At 37.0% G+C, this 18,733-nt stretch overlaps 2 long non-coding RNA genes across 6 annotated transcripts in view; one reads left to right on the top strand and one right to left on the bottom strand.

Moving 5' to 3' along the window:
* The window catches only part of LOC138174402 (uncharacterized), a 51,818-nt gene extending 46,438 nt beyond the window's left edge, over positions 1 to 5,380 (bottom strand). For all 5 annotated transcript variants that reach the window (XR_011171703.1, XR_011171704.1, XR_011171707.1 and 2 more), the window contains exons 1-2: positions 4,292 to 5,380; positions 1,835 to 2,088 (exon numbers count right to left, since the gene is read on the bottom strand). This is a non-coding gene — a long non-coding RNA (uncharacterized lncRNA). The remainder of the gene's footprint in view (positions 1 to 1,834; positions 2,089 to 4,291) is intronic.
* LOC138174403 (uncharacterized) lies at positions 4,640 to 18,498 on the top strand. The gene is made up of 2 exons (XR_011171708.1): positions 4,640 to 4,756; positions 18,211 to 18,498. It is a non-coding gene; the product is annotated as an uncharacterized lncRNA (long non-coding RNA).
* Positions 18,499 to 18,733: the final 235 nt, after the last annotated feature.

The following is an 18,733-nucleotide window of genomic DNA, read 5'->3' as shown; positions in this document are numbered from 1 at the left end:
TCTTGTCTGGATTCACATCTGTAAAAACCATTCAGTCTGAAGGCATCTAAAAATTAAGTCTAGCAAATTCAAAGTTTTATAAACAATTCAGCAACCTATCTAAACATATCTTTGCCTAGCCAGATCCTGGGAGAGGATTCTCCAAAAGAGAACTAGTTCTTCGTTACAGTTAACTTGTTTAAAAATCCTAATTGCTTACTCTGACCCCAGTGGTTTCTTAACCTTTTCTAGTGTCATTGACAGGCTTGAGCCTGTAAAATCTTCGGACTCATTCTTGGTATAAGGTTTTTAAATGCATAAAATATATAGGATTACCAAAAAAAAGCCAATTATGTCGAAATGCAATTATCAAAATATTAAATACATACAAAAGAAACACAGACTCCATATTGAGGAAGTCTACAGAGGAAGGTCTTTCCTACCTCTGTGCAAATGAGAAATAAGGCAACAAGAAGCTGAGAGGATGAAGGGTCAGTATCCAAGCTTCAACCTTCATGTAATCCTGAGCATCTGATCTTCAATTATAATTGTGGCTATAATCTAAAGTGAGTAGAGGGATTGGTATCTTAATTCAACAAATCCAACATATATATATGTATATATAAAACTTATATGATTTATATATAAACTTATATGTGTATATATGTAAACATATATTTATTGTGTGGATTTATATACATGTATGTATGTGCATATATAAATATATGTATATGTGTATGTGTGTATGTGAAGGGCATATCATATAGATAGATAGATAGATAGATAGATAGATAGAATTCTAGAGATACAGATACAGATAGATGTAATATGTCCTTCAGTGGTAATGAGGAGCCTATATTACCAGCCCTGGACTCAGGAAGATCTGAAATCAAGTTCAGACAGATGTGTGACCCTAAGCAAATCACTTAACCACAGGCTGCCTTAGTTTCCTCGACTCTAAAATTAGGCTAATGACAGCACCTGCTTCACAAGCATTTTGTGAAGATCAAATGAAATAATATTTTAAAGTGCCTGATGCACAGCTTAATAAATGTTTGTCCCTTCAGCCCTCCCTCCAGCCAAGCTCTGGGTCTACAATGAAGTGAGATAATCTCTATAAAATGGTTAGCATGGTTTCCAGCACATAGTAGGTACTCCATGTTTCTTCCTTTGCCTTACCCTTCCTGCAAAGTAAAAAACAACAATCCCTTCCCTCTAGGAGATTTTGCAAGGTGGGAGGAGGGGAAGAAAAGAAGAACAAACATATACATATATAAATACAAAGATTTTTTTTAAACTGACACCTTTGGGGTGGCCAGGTAGCACAGCGAGTAAGAGCACCGGCCCCAGTGTCAGGATGTCCTGGGGATCGAATCCGGGCTCAGACACTTAGCACCCACCCAGAAACCTTGAGCAAGTTACTTAACCGCAATTGCTCATAAAAAAATAAATAAATAAACGGGCACCTTCTCTGCAACTCAGAGAAAAGGCATCCTGCCCAATGTCACACAGTGTTCAGAAGAGGCCAAGGTCCCCTTGAATCTGACAACAGCCTGCTCTTCCTATGCCAAGCTGCCTCTTGAGTAATACAAGACAATTTATTATACACCAAAATACATGAATAAATATACATGTAAATACAAAGTATATACAAAGTAAGAGGGAGAGGGAGAGGAAGAGAGAGAGAGAGAGAGAGAGAGAGAGAGAGAGAGAGAGAGAGAGAAAGAGCAGCCAACTACTGGTGAAGGATAGTGGGTAGGGGGAAGGGTCTGAAATGTTTGGAAATACCATTGGGGAATGAATGAAGATGCTCAATATCTTTTTTTTATTAGCCTGTATATTGAGAGACTTGTACCTTTCAGACAAATGTCGAAATCCTGAGGCATAGACTATGCTGTCTATCAGTGCCTGAAGGAAAGACACTGATGAGGGGTGAGCTCATTCATACCGGAGCAATCATATGGTTAATTGCTTAAGTGTGAACTTAGCCGTGGTGATTAAAGCGGAGGACTCCTAAGTAGTTAGGTAGAGTGGAGCTTCTTGGCTTCAAGTAGTCTCCAGGCCTTGAGGAAATGTGCTGAGGCATCACTGTATTTCCCTGAGGAGTCCCTGTGTTTGGGGGAACATTCAATCATTAGGCCATATTCAAAGAAACCAGGTTCATTTGAATGTCTAATCAGGGCATCCCACATTCATGGATATGCAGCCTCTCTGAAAGGCTGATCATCGGTGCACATCAGATTTAAATAAACAAGGGCAAAGTCAGGACTGCAGGGATTATGTCCCGGTACAGAACACAGGCATAATTCAATGAAAATAGTTTATGCCTGTCAGCTAATAAGCTCATATTTAGATGCTCACGTTGACATTTGGCATGGGGGTGGGGATCATAGAATTAAATTAAATGCAAAACTTAGGTCTACTTTTATTCTATTACTGATTCTTAAACCCTCAAATTAAGTATGATCTTCCATAGAGCATTATAACTTTATATTAAAATCATAAATTGATTGCTGTAAATTATATATAAAAATAATGAAACTTCAAAATAATCTTTAGTTTGACTTATTTTGATGAAATTTGTTAAGGAAATCATTCTAGACTGGTCAGATGTCTATATTTTCCCCCTCAGTGGAATGTGGCCTTTCTGTAATGTCTGCTTCAGTGAGGTATGTGCCTTTTCTACTTAATCACAAAGGAAGTGAGAATTTCAGAAGTAACCTCCTTACATTATTTTTAAAATTGCTAACAACACTCTGTTGGAAGAAAGATCCTTGTGTTTGATATCAAAGATCTGTTGGGAGTATTGGAGCAAAAACATCCAGTGTCATCTTGGCTGCTATCCCACTCATTGATACAATACATAATCCCAACCAATTACTTTACAATAATCTAAACCAACCACTATTTGAACTTTTTTTTTTAAGAATGCCCAAGAGAGTCAAGGCAAAGTTTGAGAATTCTGGATTTTTAAAAATTTGCTTGTTTCTAAAACTATCCCAGGACAGCAATAGATTTTTAGCAGAGTTCTCTCAAGTCACATAAAATAATGGGGAAAAGACCCCTTTAAAATTAATTAATTTGTTTAAATGAAATGTCCTAAAAATACATTCCACCTTCATGTGTAACATACAAACTGTAACTTTCACCAGAAATTCAGTAAACCATCCATAAAAATTTTTTTACCATTTTTAAATTTATTGTTCTTAAATATTTCACTCTTGTATTGAGGTATAATAAATGGATAAAGGAAGAACCAATGTACTATGAACTTGGACGGTTTGGACAATGCACACATTATTTGCTTTTTGAATGAGAATGACACACAAAGCATGGTGCCAGCACCATAGCTCAAGTGAGGGTATATTTCCCTTGACTAGTATCCCAGTTCAATATAATGTTTTCTACTTTCATAAGGATGCACTCAGACATAAAGATGTTAAGTAGTAAGCAATAACTGGGAAAAAAATATTCTCCAATGCAAAAATCAAACAGGCAATATTAAAATGAAAATACCCTGCTTATTCCCCCAACTCCAATGTAACTGATACAACTGAAAATTATACAGCGCTTATTCCCTTTACAACTATTTTCTACAGGACAGAAATATATATGTGTGTGTATGTATATATATGCGTATATGTGTATAGCCATATGCAATACCCACATATGCATAAATGCACACACATATATGTAACTATATATACATGTGTATGATCTTGCAACACACACTATATACACACATACAAATACATATACATGCACGTGTGTACATAGCCACAGAGGAGACCCACAGAGCCACCACCTAGGGAGACTATGCTTTCCAATTGCCTTCAGTATAGGAGGTGTGGTCCAAAACTTTGCAGCCAGCCTACAAAAGGAACACAATTTTAGGCAGGATCACTAAGGCTAGACTAAATGACCTCAGAGGTGCCATCTAACTCTGAGATTCCGTGAATGTGCCTCCTAACATGAAGATAGAAACTCCTCCCATCTGCCAAGCCTGAGCCTGTTGTTTCGCCTCCTTCTTTAACAAAATAACGACCAGCCCCCAACCCCCACATCCCCCTAGACTCAGCTAAGCCTCATCTGCTTTGCATTCCCTTGTTACTAGCTGTCCTCTCTCCCCTTGAGTCTCAATGTGCCTTGATTATCTCTTTGCATTTTCATCCAAGCCTTCCCTCCTTAAAGCCCATTTGTAGCTGCTAAAAGTTGGTCTGCATTTAAACACACCAACTTTTGCCTGCTTGCCCTTTCTGCTGTAGAAATCCACGTCCCTTGCCAGAAATGGAACAGAAATCAACGTGATTACCTTTGCCTCTGCCAAGCCCTGCTCTGTATGGCTCTGGGCTGGGTCTCCCGAGTGGCTGCTGCTGCTGCTACTGCTGCAGCTGCTGAGGCTGCGGCTGTTGGAGAGCTGCCGGCCGCTGCTGCAGCCTGCCTGAACCTCACTGCACTGGAGCGCCCAGGGAAAAGCCGCCTCCAGGAGCAGTAGAGGGATTGCGGTGCGCAAGTTACCGTACCAGTTTGTTAATGAGCTCTTAGCTCAGGCGTCTAGTGATGCAGCCACAAGGAAAAGATGATATAGCAGCACAAAGGTGGCAGGGCGAGGGTTGGGAGCCAGATCACGCAGTGAGTGAGTTGGGGGGGAAATGAAGTTACAGGGGAAAAGACAAACGTGAGCAGATGCTTCATTACAATGACAAGCGAACAGGAACGAGCCTATTTGCTTCCTGATTTGTGGGGAGATTTGCATGTGTTACTTGCCTGTTGAAAGGTAAGAGAAGAGATCCCAACGCACTGGGATGCAGAGAATGAACATATTTTTTTGGCTTTTTCCTTTTCTTCTTTTCTATTGAATTTGGTAAGTCAACAGTGAAGCAGCAGAACCTCAGACCACGTGTTTCCCCACAGTTCCACATTGTTAGGTGATGGGTTTGCACCCTGACCTAATAAACAACTCTCATTTGGTGAAGGCAAGGGAGTGAGGAGGCACTTGGGACTGATTTCCAGGACCCACATTTGGCCACTTTTCCAATCCAAGGCAAGATTTTTCTCTGGATGCTCAAAGTGCATGCAGGCATGTGCTGTTGCTTACTCGTCCTCTTGCCCACTTTTCCATTGCAAATCTTTTCCATCCAATTCCTATGCTGGCAAAACCCAAAGTTATGTTACCTCTGCAGTGACTGTGATTTAGACATTCACATACTTTCACCTGTTTTTCTGGGTTGGTTTCTTCAACATGTATGCACTTTTCCTCTCTTATGTTTTTCTCGATTATATGTAAAAAAAAATCTTTTTTTTTTTAATTTCACTTTTGAGTTCCAAGTTCTCTCCCTCCCTTCTCCTTTCCTTGGGAAGCTGAGCAATTTTATACAGATGATTTATGCATGTTTTTAATTTGTTTCCCATGTTCCTTTGAATTTCTTTTAATTTTTTTTCTCATTTTCTACACCTGTATTCCTTTTATTTATTTAATTTACATTGTTTCAGCTGGTATTTCAACCTACATTCTAGTATCATTTTAGTCTTTCTGTCAATAGTTTTTATAATTTTACATGTTGTAGATCTCCATTCCTGTTTGTGTGTCCGTTCTTTCCTCTTGGTTAAGCAAAGTTAAAATAACCATTAAAACAATTGTTTTTAGTCAATATTTTCCATCTTTCTCTCATTTTTTCCCTTTTCCAAAGTTTTTTTACTCATAATCTTGCTATATATCCTCTTCCCTTTCTTATTCCTAATGGATTTCTTATTTCTCTCATAACCTTATGTTTGACTGACCTTCCTGTCATCTAATAATCAAATTCAGGCAACATTTATTAAACACAAATTATATTCCTTGTATTGTCCTGAGAACGCAAAAGTGAAAACAGTCACTGGAGCTTACTTTGTACTGACTGTAATGGGAAGTATAAACTCAGTAAGAGAACAGTGCTGTTGTTCAGTCATATTTAACACTTTGTGACCCCATTTGGAATTTTCTTGGCAAAGATACTGGAGTGATTTGCCATTTCCTTCTCCAGCTTATTTTACAGATGAGGAAACTGAGGCCAACAGGTTTAAGTGACTTGCTTAGGGTCACATAGCTAATAAGTCTGAGGTCAGATTTGAACACAGGAAGATGAGTCTTCCTGACTCCAGGCCTCCCCCACTCTATCCACTATGGCACCACCTCGCTGCCCCTCTACAGAGCAATACCTGAGTTGTGCTAGTCTATCCAAAGAATGAAAATCATAGCACTATGTGTTGAATGATAGCTAAATAATAATAATACCTAAATTATATTCAAAAAGCATTTATAAATTCCCTGCTGTTTTCAAGCAAAGTCCAAGGTATGGGGGTTACAAAGACAAAATTTTAAAAAAATAGTCCCAACTCTCAAGTAGATTACATTATGTGTTTAAATGTACATTAATTACTTTTGTGCTTTACATTAATGTTGACAAATCATATTGTGTATACTGCTTCCAAATACAACTACCAAACTTAGCCTGCATTTGGAATTTTTAAAAATAAAAGTACAAAACTTTTGGCCACTCTTTATAAAGTTCACCAAAAAGGATTCTGTATAAATAGGGATTATAAGAAGAAATTAATGCTGAAAATTAAAAAAAAAATTGGTCTAGTCTCAGACCTACCCTTACATTGAAATAGATATGTGTGAGATGGACAGAAATCACAACCAACATTCTATAGAAATTTGATAAAAACATACATTAAAAAAAGGGAAAATCTAGGAGCAATTACAAAAGAAGTATCATCAACAGACTTAGAACTATATATGAGATTTTTCAAATATGAGATCAGTGATCAAAAATGTTTTCACAGTTGCAAGAGTCAGTTTTGGATTTCTGACTAGTCACAGCTGCCCTTGCCCATCCTCTCTTACTTGTCCTATATAGTGTTTACATATCTGTTCCCAGGAAAAGAGAAAATGGGAATTGTTGGTATCATTTCTCATTCAAGTCTGGAAACTGTTAGACTCCTTTCCATCACCATGACCTAATTCGTGATACTTCTCCAAGAGATCAGTTCTTGGCCCACATCCCTAAGTCATCCTAGTCTTTCTAGCGAGGTCAGATGTACAGATTTTACTTATAAAGTATTTGGTTACATTTGGAGCCTTCTAGAATTCTGCAATCAGATGTCTGTGCTAGATGGCCTTGAATTAAGCCATGTATACATCTTCAAATAGCCAAGAAGAATGTAATAAGTGCCTGTTGATGTTATTGTTGGGTTTTTAGTTTTGCCTTGTTTTGTTTCTTTTGGAGGGGAGGGGAAGGCAGTCTCCCTATCTCCCTCCAGGGTGATAAATGCAGTGGCCTTCCGTGGGCTGATCTCACTACTAAGTGGCATCTGAGCTATGACTTTCCATTTTCAAACTAGACTGGTTTGTCCTTCCTCAAGGAGTTTAGTCCCCCCTCCCCTTCTTCTTTCCCCAGGGACTTAATATATGGGTTCTGGATTAAGTACAGACACCTGAACAGTTTAACCTAATGCTAATCAGATCTTCTGATTTCAAGTGATCCACTAGCCTTAGCTTCCCCCAGTACATTGGAATAACTATTTGTGCCATCATTCACAGCAATTAAACACTGTGCTTGTTAGCTTCTTATTAGCACTGTGCTAAGGCTGGGGATACTATGCAGGGAAAAAGTAATCCCTGCCCTTGTGGAGTTCACATTCTGCTGTGACAGACATCAAGCAAGAAGAGAATTTTATATTTGATACCTGAGGTATCCACTGGAGTTTTTTGAGTAGACAGAAGGGGAACACGGTCAGACCTGTATTCTTCATAGGATTATAGATTGAGACATGAGAGGGATTTTGCAGGTCATCAAGGTGAGAGGTTTCAGACATGTGACTTGCACATGCAGTCTATAACACTCTTAAGTGGGTCCTGAACCAAATTAAAATGTAATTGAAAAATATGTAAAAAGTGATAAAACATAATGTGAATGTATGGTTTTCTAAATTTTATAAGCCCCTTGGGATCCTTATGTATGATTCAATGGTCTCCATTTCTATTTGAATTTGACTTCACTGATCTAGTACAAACTTTCCATTTTATAGATGAAGAAACTGAGGTCTATAAAGGTAAATGGTTTGCCCTCCATCCCATAACCAGAATTGGGACTTATGTTACTCATAATTTCTTTTATCTTTCTTTCCTTTTCTCCCTGCCTCTCTCCTCCTCTCCTCTCCTTTTTTCTTTCCTCCCTTCCTCCCTCCTTCCCTTCATCTCTCTCTTTCCCTCTCTCCCCACCCTTCCTACCTTGCTCTCTCTCTCTCCCTCTCTCTCTCTCTCTCTCTCTCTCTCTCTCTCTCTCTCTCTCTCTCTCTCTTACACACACACACACACACACACACACACACACACACTTCACACACTTTCTCTTTTTCAGAATCACCCCAGTACAGAAGGAAACACACAAGCCTTGAAGATAAAACACATGGACTCTAGTCCTATTTCTGCTCCTTTTATCTGTGTTACTTGGGGAAATTTCCTTTACCTCTCTGGGACTCAGTTGCCTCATATGGAGGAGAGAGAAGGGGAGACCATTTATTAATACTTTTAATGTACCATACACTGGGCTAAACCCTAGGAAAACAAATACAAGCAAACAACACAACCTTTGCCCTCATGGAGCTTAAATTCTAATAGTGATTAAAATAATCCACTAAAAGCAGATCAAATGGGAGGGCAAAGTAATCTGGCCACAGTGCCCTAGTAGAGATGGCTCAGAAGTGATTTGGGGGCCTTGTTATGGGCAAGATAAAGTCAAGTTTTACCTCTAACAGTACAGTGCCCCAGGAGCAGCTTCCATGGTTCTGGTCTGGAGAGGAGGGGTGGATGACCCAAGTGCAGGCAGCATGGTGAGAGATGTCCACCAGTGTGAAGACTGCATTCTTGACAAACCAAAGGGAAACCTCCCTTTTCAGTGTCCAGTGTCCGATCTGAGCAACGAAGGAGATAGATTAGGTACTTTCTGAAGTCCCTTCCTCCCCCAGGCTTGTCCACCTGCGCACCAACTGGAGTGAAATGCCACCACAATGGAGGCTTGTGTGTACATCTAAGCATTCCCTCTTTGATGAACAGATATCCTGAGAACTCTATTGAATTAGATTGAGAGGAATTTAGGGCTTATTTTTATACTTAGTGACCTGTCCAACATGTGTAGAGGATGAGATTTACCTGGGCAACCACTGTTAGCTTTTGTCAGCCTGCAACTAAACTACCACTTTGAACTCTTCACCACTCTTCTGAGCCTAAGTACTCTACCAAAAGAGCAGGAATCAGAGCTTCTGAGCCAAGGGGCCCACCCTCTGCATCTCTGATAGCAGCTTAGAACTTTTTTTCATTCTTTTCCTTCCATATATAAAATGTTCTTCCCCATCCCTTTTCCTGTTTACCTATAATCATCCTACAAATCCTTCAGACCCCCTTCAGATCTCACCTCCTATATGAACTTTGCCCAGGAATATTGCAGGAACAGTGAACTCTCCTTCCTTAAACTAAAGCATTTAGTGTCTATACCACTCATTTGCCATCATGCATAAACTAACAAAATGTATTAGAAGCAATAAAGTGCAATAGAGTTCAGAGGGTACAAACCCTGAAAATGGACTTTAAAAAGTTGGATTTGATGATGGTGTTGCCAGTTAGTAGTTAATGAACTCAGAAAAGTCATTTTTCTTAAATTAAGTTTACTCATTTAATAAATGGGACCAATAATACTTGCAATACTGTCCTCTCAAAGTTGTTGTGGGGATTCAAGTTCTAAACCTTAAGATGATCCATTAAGTATGAAGTATTATAAAAATGGATTTTTTGGTCCATATGTGTGATTTATCAGTATAAAAGAATGTCCAGTGAGAAAACTTTCTCTATGAATATAAATCTAAATGTGTTCTACAAATCATAATTGTATAAACTGAGAGTTTATGAAACTTGTCCAAGGTCATGTAATTGGTGTTGAAAGTAGGACTTGAACCCAGATTTTCTTACCTCCAAGGACAACCCCCTACCTTTTATAAACCAAGCTGCCTCTCTTCTAAATTTGAGTTATTTTGAAATTAACATACTTGTTTATCCATTTTCTAAGCTTCAAAATGATACTTGAAATTGAGTTGTTGTAATAGCATCCATCTATGTGATGTCACTTTAAACTTTGCGAAGGATTTTTACCTACATCATTTCATTTAATGTTCCCAAGACCCCTCCAAGGCAGACACTACAGGCGTCATGTCCCCCATTTTCAAATCATAGATCTACAGAATCAGTTTCTGTTTTCTCTGACAAGAAGAGTGTGACCTTCACTGTGAAAATGAGAGAATAAAATGGCCAACAAGGAAGTGATATTCAACATTACTTAAGCAGAAAGTAAGAAAGCGTCTAACTGTTCTCGGTAGATTCAAACGTTGACCCAAATGAATGAATTATATCCTCAGAGACCGAAATAACAAGCAGGTGTGACTGCTAAGTCACTGTCAGTGATATTACAAAGATTTTGGAAAATGGAGAAGGTGCCACAGGGGTCCTGATTTTCAGAGAAGGAAAAACAATTAAGTCTATACATTATGGACCAGTGTCCTCAACTTTGAATCCTGGGCAACTTCTAGAACAGATCAATTAAGAGATGCTTAGTGAATATCTAGAAGCATGAACAAAGACCCTGGTGTGGTTTCATGAAGAACACGTCATTCTAGACTAAATTTACTTCCTTATTTGACATGGTTACCATCTGGTAGATTGAAATGAATGAAAAGTTTCTGGGTAATTCATAATCAGTTTATTAATTAGGCTAACCAATAATCAATAAATTGATAGCCAATGGTTTCTCTAGGTAATTAAAGACAAAACCATGGAGATCCCTGAATTCTTAAATACCTTTAAAAAAGGAAGGACCCTTGACAGGTGAAAATTTACCCTGATTGGTGAACAATTAATGAGGGGGTAGACTTTCAAAGGAAGAGGTAGACTGAAAGCCTTCAGCTCCTCCTGCTGAGAATGTGGCTTGATTATGAGACTCAGAGGCCTCCAGCAATCTGCACAAAGGAATCCATCTCTACCCAGACCACTCTGATTGGTTGTCTCCTTCATGAGCTGGGTCACCCTAAACTCTAATGGAGTGTTACTAGGACTTTAGCTTAATGCTTTAGGGCTGGAATTCACCTAGATTAGATTCTGTTTTCATTCTAAACAGAAGAAAGGTCTCCTTGTTGGTGGGGTCCTGCCCAAAAGGGAGGAGCATGTTCCTGGAGGATTTGGTCAATCTCATCTATCAGTAATGTTCTGTGGAGACTCACTGACTGGCCTATAGGGGCTAGTCCCAAAATGAGCAAATACAAAGTCTGGTTTCTAATTAATAACAGGTTATTAATACAATAGAAGAAAATTTCTCCCAAGATCTAAGAAATTGTATAAAGAGAGATTACCCAGACTTTAGCAAAGAACTTGATAGAATTTTATGTTATTCTTGCAGAAAAAAAGATGGAGAGATGTGTCCTATGTGATGACATAATTATATAGTTTTAGAACTGGTTGAATGCCTGTATCCAAAGAATAGTCATTTAGAATTAAATGTCAATTTGGCAGAAGGGATTTTTTTGAGTTCCCCATGGATCTATGCTTGACCCTGTGCTGTTTATTTTTTTTTTTTTTCAATTTTGTTACAGGCAAAAATTAGAGAAAGACAGAAACAGAGAGACAGAGAGACAGAGACAGAGAGGGAGTGACAGAGAGAGACAGAGACAGAGAAAGAGACAGACAGAGAGAGAGAAATGGATGATACAGGTATGCCTATAAAATTTTCAAATAACACAAAGCCAGGGGCTGGATAGCTAATACATGATGATATAATAAGGATCCAAGAAGATATTGACAGGCTAGAACATTGATCTGAATCTAAGATAGAATTCAACTAAAATGTCAACTTAGATTAAACAAAAATCAGCCTCAGAAGTATGAGATGAGAAAGGCATGGTTAGTTAATAGCTTATTAATTTAACTTGGGGATGAGTCTACAGGACATGTAAATTAAAATCAAATGTGATCTAGTCAAAAATCAAATGTGATGTTGGAATCCAATAAGAGTCTTAACTTCCAGGAATAATGAAGTAATAATACTTCTGTGTTCTGCCCTGGTCAGATAATTCAGTTTAGGAAAGCCATAGCTAAACTAGGAAGCACCCAGGGGAAGGCAAGTAGTGTGGTGAAGGAACTTGAATCCCTATCATATGGTGACTAGTTGAAGGAACTGGAAATTCTTTCCCTGAAGTAGTGAAGGATTATGGGAGAACCATGGCATTATTTGAACACAGCCCTGTGTGACTGAGAAACCAGACCTGTTCCTGTAGAGACCAGATTTCTTTAAGGATTAATTCAGGAAGTTCATTGTGAGGACAAGAAACCTGGTCACATCCAAAGATTGATATAAGGAATGTAAGTTTTCTCTTCTCATACATCTCAAGCAACCCAGATGTCTTACCTGGAAACTGCCTCTGTGCTAACAGATTGTTCCTTTGGATTCTATACAATGTGTAATTTACAGACATTGTAGAGGATGGGATGGCCACTTTCTTTTTTGGCTCTCTCCTCTGTTGGATGATTTAATAAACCTTTTTCCTAAATTATTTAACATTTAAGGTTTTTTTTTTTTTCTCAGCTAACAAGACTTTGTTGTCAACTATGAAGTCTTGTCATGTGAGAGTAGTGTAGAGTAGTAGAGAGTAGTTGCCTCATACATGGACCCAGAGGGTAGAACTTGGAACAGTGGATGGAAGTCTTAAAGAACCTAATTTGGCCTTGACATCAAGAAAAAACTTGTCACAATTAAAATGATTCCACAGTGGAAGGAGATTCCTCAGGAGAGATTGGGATCTTCCTCATCCTGTGCTATCAGAGCTAGTTTTCAAAATATTGAGTTTCCTTTGTTGTCCCCCAAAAAGAGGACCTAATTAACATAGAGAAATTGTTCACGGTTAGTGATAATCAGTACGAACATTTATCTATCAATATAAAGTCTCATGATCAGAGCTTGTAAAGGTCATCCAGTTATATGATGATAATGATTTTGTCTAGGAATTTATTCTGGCTTAGAAGTACCCTTTGAAATTGGTAAGGGGTCTAATCAATGGTGTGTGACAGATTTATAAAATTTTAGGGTTGGGAGGAACCTGAGAAATCAATACATCCAAAGCACTCATTTTTCATTTTTTTTTAAATAAATAAGTAAGCTGAATCTCCAGGAGGAAAGGTAATTTACCCAAGTTCATCCAACTTGTTAGTAGCATAACCAGAATTAGAGCCTCCAAATCTTGATCCAGTCCAGGCATCTTCCTCTACATTAATGCGTACCGACCTACAATATCTTCATGTTCACTTTCAATGGTACTAATATTTTAAAATATTTGTGAAGAGTTGTCGAAAATACTGACCAAGTGCTCAAAACAAACAGGACTTTGTTCAAAACAAAAAGAATTTACTTACAATGGAGTCTGACCTGTAGACTGTGTTGGTTTCTTTTCTCAAACAAAGCCTGCAAGAGAGGAAGAATTGAAATTGTTCAACCATAATGTACTTTATTCAATTGAGCCTCTTAATTCAAATTAAGATCAGTGTAAGTTCCATTGAACCTTTTTGGGGGGATGTAGTTTGATTGAATTTGTAATGTATTTTAATGCATGTTTATATATATCACCTCCAAGATCCAAAGGGAAATGAAGTCAAACAAAATAACATTCTTAGATAAAAGTTTATTTTTTTTCTTGATAGAAAGATTAAACTTCCACAGATTGTCTAAAAGTAAAATACCACATGCAGGATTTAATGTATTAAACTGAAAAGTCCACTGAGAAAAATAGCCAATTTCAAGAAAGGAAGGTAGTAGCTGACATTTAAGATATGAATCTTGTAATTAGAAATTATTATTTAAAAAAAATTGAAAGGACTGACCATTTGTTTAGCAAACTTCCTCACCTTGACTCAAGAATCATATTTCTCCTTGCTTAGAACCATATCTTTGAAATCATAGTATATTGAAGGCAAAGAGGGAAAATTATGTTAATTTCATCTAAAGTTACATTTCAGAAGGATATAATTCCACACTCACTTCAAAATATATTGTCATATCATTGCTTAACTGGGTGGTATAAACATTTTCTTGAGAAAGAGATTTATTTGTGTAATATTTCACTGAACTAACAGTTAAAAAAAAAATAGTGACCCTGAAGGACAAAGACGCTAAGACTCTAAAATTAATAAATGGTAGAGAGTTTGTAATTATTTTTTTCCTTCTGACTCATAGTGCCAGATTTGCTGTTAATAAAGATAAATGTAACATTTCCTGGGAAATAAGAGCCAATGGAGGCAAATAAACAAAACTACAATGGAGAACATCTAAGTAAACACTAAGGTTGTAAAACCTTCAAACTCCAATATCCAGAGCCCTGCAAATTAATGCTGAACACAATAGACCCTTTGGAAGCAACTTAATCCACCCCCCTGTATCTACATGAGGGCAATGCATAACAATGCAGGAGCTGGATTTCCATTAGAGTTTCCTCTGCAGGCTGTCAGTTGTTTGAAGAAATAACAATTTCCTAGGCATGAAAGCTTTTTTTCAGAATGCTCCCACTGATGTGTAATAAAAGTGACTTTACTATTTTTTCCTTTAAAAAAAAAAAAAACAACTCAGATGTGACTTTGAGGGGAGAAAAGGGGTGGACTAAGGCCACAGGCCCCCTACTAGTTTACCTTGCGTGAATTATCTGTGCAGGTGTTAATATAATTGAAGGTGTGGTATAAGATACAGCCCCCTAATAGAGTTCCCTATATGGAGATTACCTAGGTAGAGAAAGCCAGACTACCTGAAGAATAGGCGAGTGAGTACCTTATTAACATATCACCATTCAGTGGCAGCTGCATATCTGGAAGAAGGAAAAAAAAACCTTTAAAGAGCCTATTCATCTATGTTAATGGGCCCATTGCACAGTACATTGTGTGAGAAATTAAGTCTCTGGCTGTGAACTTCCGGTACTCTGCAAGCTGCCTTGACTCTTTTTTTTTATTTCTCCAGCGTTATTATCTCTTCTTGGAAATAAAAACAATCACGTTCTCACATTGGAGGAGCCAAAACATTCTGAGATCACACACTGGGGATGCGAGGAGAAAGTTTCTTTTGTTTTCCTTATTAAGTGAAAAATATGTTTTGAAATTAAAGCCAACCCTAAATTAACATCAAAGACCATCAAATTAGCAGAGCTGTCATGGGCTCTGACAATACTGTGTTTTTTTTTTTTTCCTTGTAAAATACGAAACTTAAATGGCTCTTTATTTTTTTTTGTTCCTGCCTTAGAATTAATTTTTGACACAAAATATGTTAATTTATTCAAATTAGACATGATTTTTTGAATGTGTAACTGGCAAAAGCACTGCTTTCCTGAGGGAAAGCTAAGGTAAAAATAATGTGGATTTTTTTTACTTTAATTTTATTATGGTTATCTTACATATTTTATTCTGAGCAACTATCTTTACTTTCAAGGGAAAGTTGGCTAAAAATGGACAAGACAGATTAGGGAAAAGCAATGTCTGTGTACTAGGCAGAGTACTTTCCTTAACTTCATCCAGATCCTACATTTGGTCTGGTTCTTGCAGTGACCAAATTATGTAAACCCTGGTGTATTTACCCTGAAAAGAAATTATCGTCAGATTATTGGAACACATTTCCCTCTTTTCTGTGGGCAAACTGAACCATCACCATCACTATCACCAGCATCATCACCATCACCATCATCATCATCATCACCAGCAGCAGCAGCATCATTAACGGCCTCATCATGCTGATAAAAGAAATGGCTAATGATCAATACTGATTACAACTCAATTAACAGAGGTCCTTCCAGTGCATTAAAAAAAATTTTAACTTCTACAATCCTTAAACATTTTCAAGTTAACCTAATATGTTCCACGATTTAACATGTTTAATGAGTATGTCAGAATCAAAACAATACCATAATTCAATCTGCTGCTACACCACTTCTCTAATGCCTGTTCTGTTTCCTCTGAACAAAATTTGCCCAAATAGTACAAGGGAAGTGATTTTCCATTTGTCTCTAAAAATACAGTAGAGTCAACACAAACTGAAAGCATATGGTGGGTGGGAGCAGGATGACACATATTAGTCAGCAAAGAAAATTTCTGTAAAGTTTCTTCCTTTTTTCTTTCTGGCAACTGCTTTTGTTTTTTCCTTTCTTTTTTTTTTTTTCCTTTAAAGATGAGTGACTATAAGAGGAAGAGATTAAACAGATCAATCAGTGAATTATATAATGTCTCTCAAACTTCCTTTAATTTGAATAGTGGCTAAAATGTATATTTTATTGAAATGATGTACCCTTTTTGTCTTTTTATAGATGTGTAAAATCTCCAAATATAGGCTAGCTTTGTAAAATGAATGTTAAAAAGAAAAAGAAGTGAAGAAATGAAGGAAGGAAAGAGAAGGAAGGAAGGAAGAGAGAGAAGGAAGGAAGGAAAGATGGAAGGAAGGAAGGAAAGGGAAGGTAAGCAAAGAAGGGAGGGAAGGAGGAAAGAAGGAAAGAGCAAGGGAGGAAGGAAGGAATAGAGGAATGGAGAACAGAAATAAAGGAAGGAAAGTGCAAAGGAATGAAGGAAAGGAGGAAGGAAGGAAGATTACTGTCAACAGTGGATTCAGTCGGTTTTGCTCATTGTAGATTTCATGGAATCGTCTCTTCTGTTGAGTTCTGGAAGGGGTTCTTAGCGGGTTTTCCAACCAAGAAACAATCTTAGCAAATTAGAATACAGCATGAACAAAATGACATTGTCATTCTTCCTTTAACAAATATGTTTGCACTTTATTTGTTACAGCAGTGTAAATATAATAGAAAGTAAACTCTTCCCCTTGTACTTTCTACTTCTTTCTGATTCCAGGATTTGTAAACCCAATGTCTAGTTGGCACATTTTAAATTTTTTAAATGTATTTTTTTTTGAGAGAAAGTATTTCCTATTCAAGGGAACTAACAATCCATGGGATTATAAGACCTGTTGAGCATTTTTAAATGTACAATGAAAGTCAACACTGAGTATTGTTATTTGTCTACATTAAGAGAGCTGTTGGCATTTCAGAAATCATAGAGGCCCATAATTTGGAAGAGGGAGGAAACACAATAATTTGAAATAATTTCTCTAAAGTTGTCAGATTAATGGAGTATGTTCAGTCCTAGAGACTAGTAACCAAGTATGTGCTGTGTATAAAATGGGAGACATTGTTGCCAGCACAACAGTGACATCTCATCATCTGAAATTTTCCTCATTGGCATCAGAAATGCCAGCCACATCACCTCTAACTGTGTGGCCTCCACATCTATTAACCTTATTGATTTGAAATCATGCTGTGCCACACTGGAAATCTACTCCCTGCTGAAAGGCAGAAGTGGATCAATCCTGAATCATGAACAAGAATTCAATAATGCAACACAGTGAGGACCTTTAACCATTAAGTATTCCTTAAAGTAAATCAAATTAAGGACCTGGCCCAGGATGAACCTCCCTAAAGTTTCTGATACCAATTGATTCTATGTCCTCAAAAGTAAACTCTAGTGGTAAGGAGCATGGGAGCATTGGAAGGAACAAAATTATTATGCTACAACATAATTAATACTATATGATAATGAATTCTACTTCATTTTTATCATCAAGTGTGACATGGCATGCAAAAATAAGTGATTTAAAACTTAAACCTAAAAATCTCAGCATCATTTCATTATCAAAAGAATATAACAAATTTCTGATTAACAAAAGAAAAAAACATTTTTTCTTTTTTTATCACACCTAAGAGTTAAAGAGTTCTTTACTTACCTGAATTGATAAATAAGTCCTGATAGATAAGCAAGGTCTTTTCCTACTGTTTAATAATGATTTATTTTATTTAATACTCAATCTCATATGCCTTGCTACAAGATTTTATAAAGTTTGGTCACCTCACAATATCTGGCACATAGTAGGCACTTAATAAATGAAGAAATGATTAATGAATAGAATTGAAAGTTAACAAAGGAGGCAACAATGAAATTGTAGATCTTCAAAATAGTTGACAAAAGACAGAACCAATCTACAAAGGGATTGATTGCCATGACACCTATGCGTATTTTAATTTGATTTGCTTTGGGATTCCATTTACATCTTTCTTAATAACATGTCCTACTCATTTCAGGTTAATACCTGGCTCTTCTGCAAACTCTGAGCCAAGCACAAGAATGTTTCATCATGGGATGAATCTGGGTATCTAAGGCCTACCTACCAAGAAAAATCCTGTTTGAATTAATTCAATTCAACTCAACTTACTCAATTCAACTCAACTCAAGCAAATTCAACAAATATTTATCATAAAGTTACCTGAATCAGAAAGTTTCTTTTTGATTTGGAACCTCCCACGTTCATTACAAAAGTTTCCTTTAGAATTATGATTAATCTTAAATCATTAAAAATTTGACAAAAATAATTCTTCTAATTGTGTGCCAATGTGTTTTTAAAAGTAAAGATCACTTGGGGATTATGTTCTCAATAATCAAGTGTGTACCTGTTCTAGTATATTTGATCATAAAAATTCTTAAATTTTAGCGATACTTATTCTCTAATATGAAGAATGCTTTTGGGATAACCTTGCATATCAGATGTAAAATTAACATTTTAGAAAACTGAGTTTAGTTTAACTTGAAAAAAATAGGTTGCTCTAT

The sequence above is a fragment of the Petaurus breviceps genome, unplaced genomic scaffold (assembly GCF_028583685.1).
Source record: "Petaurus breviceps papuanus isolate PSGF00001 unplaced genomic scaffold, PetGlider_PUasm1.0 688, whole genome shotgun sequence".
Classification (NCBI taxonomy): Eukaryota; Metazoa; Chordata; class Mammalia; order Diprotodontia; family Petauridae; genus Petaurus; species Petaurus breviceps.
Note: the sequence above shows the minus strand (reverse complement) of the source record. Positions and strands in the feature narration are given on the sequence as shown.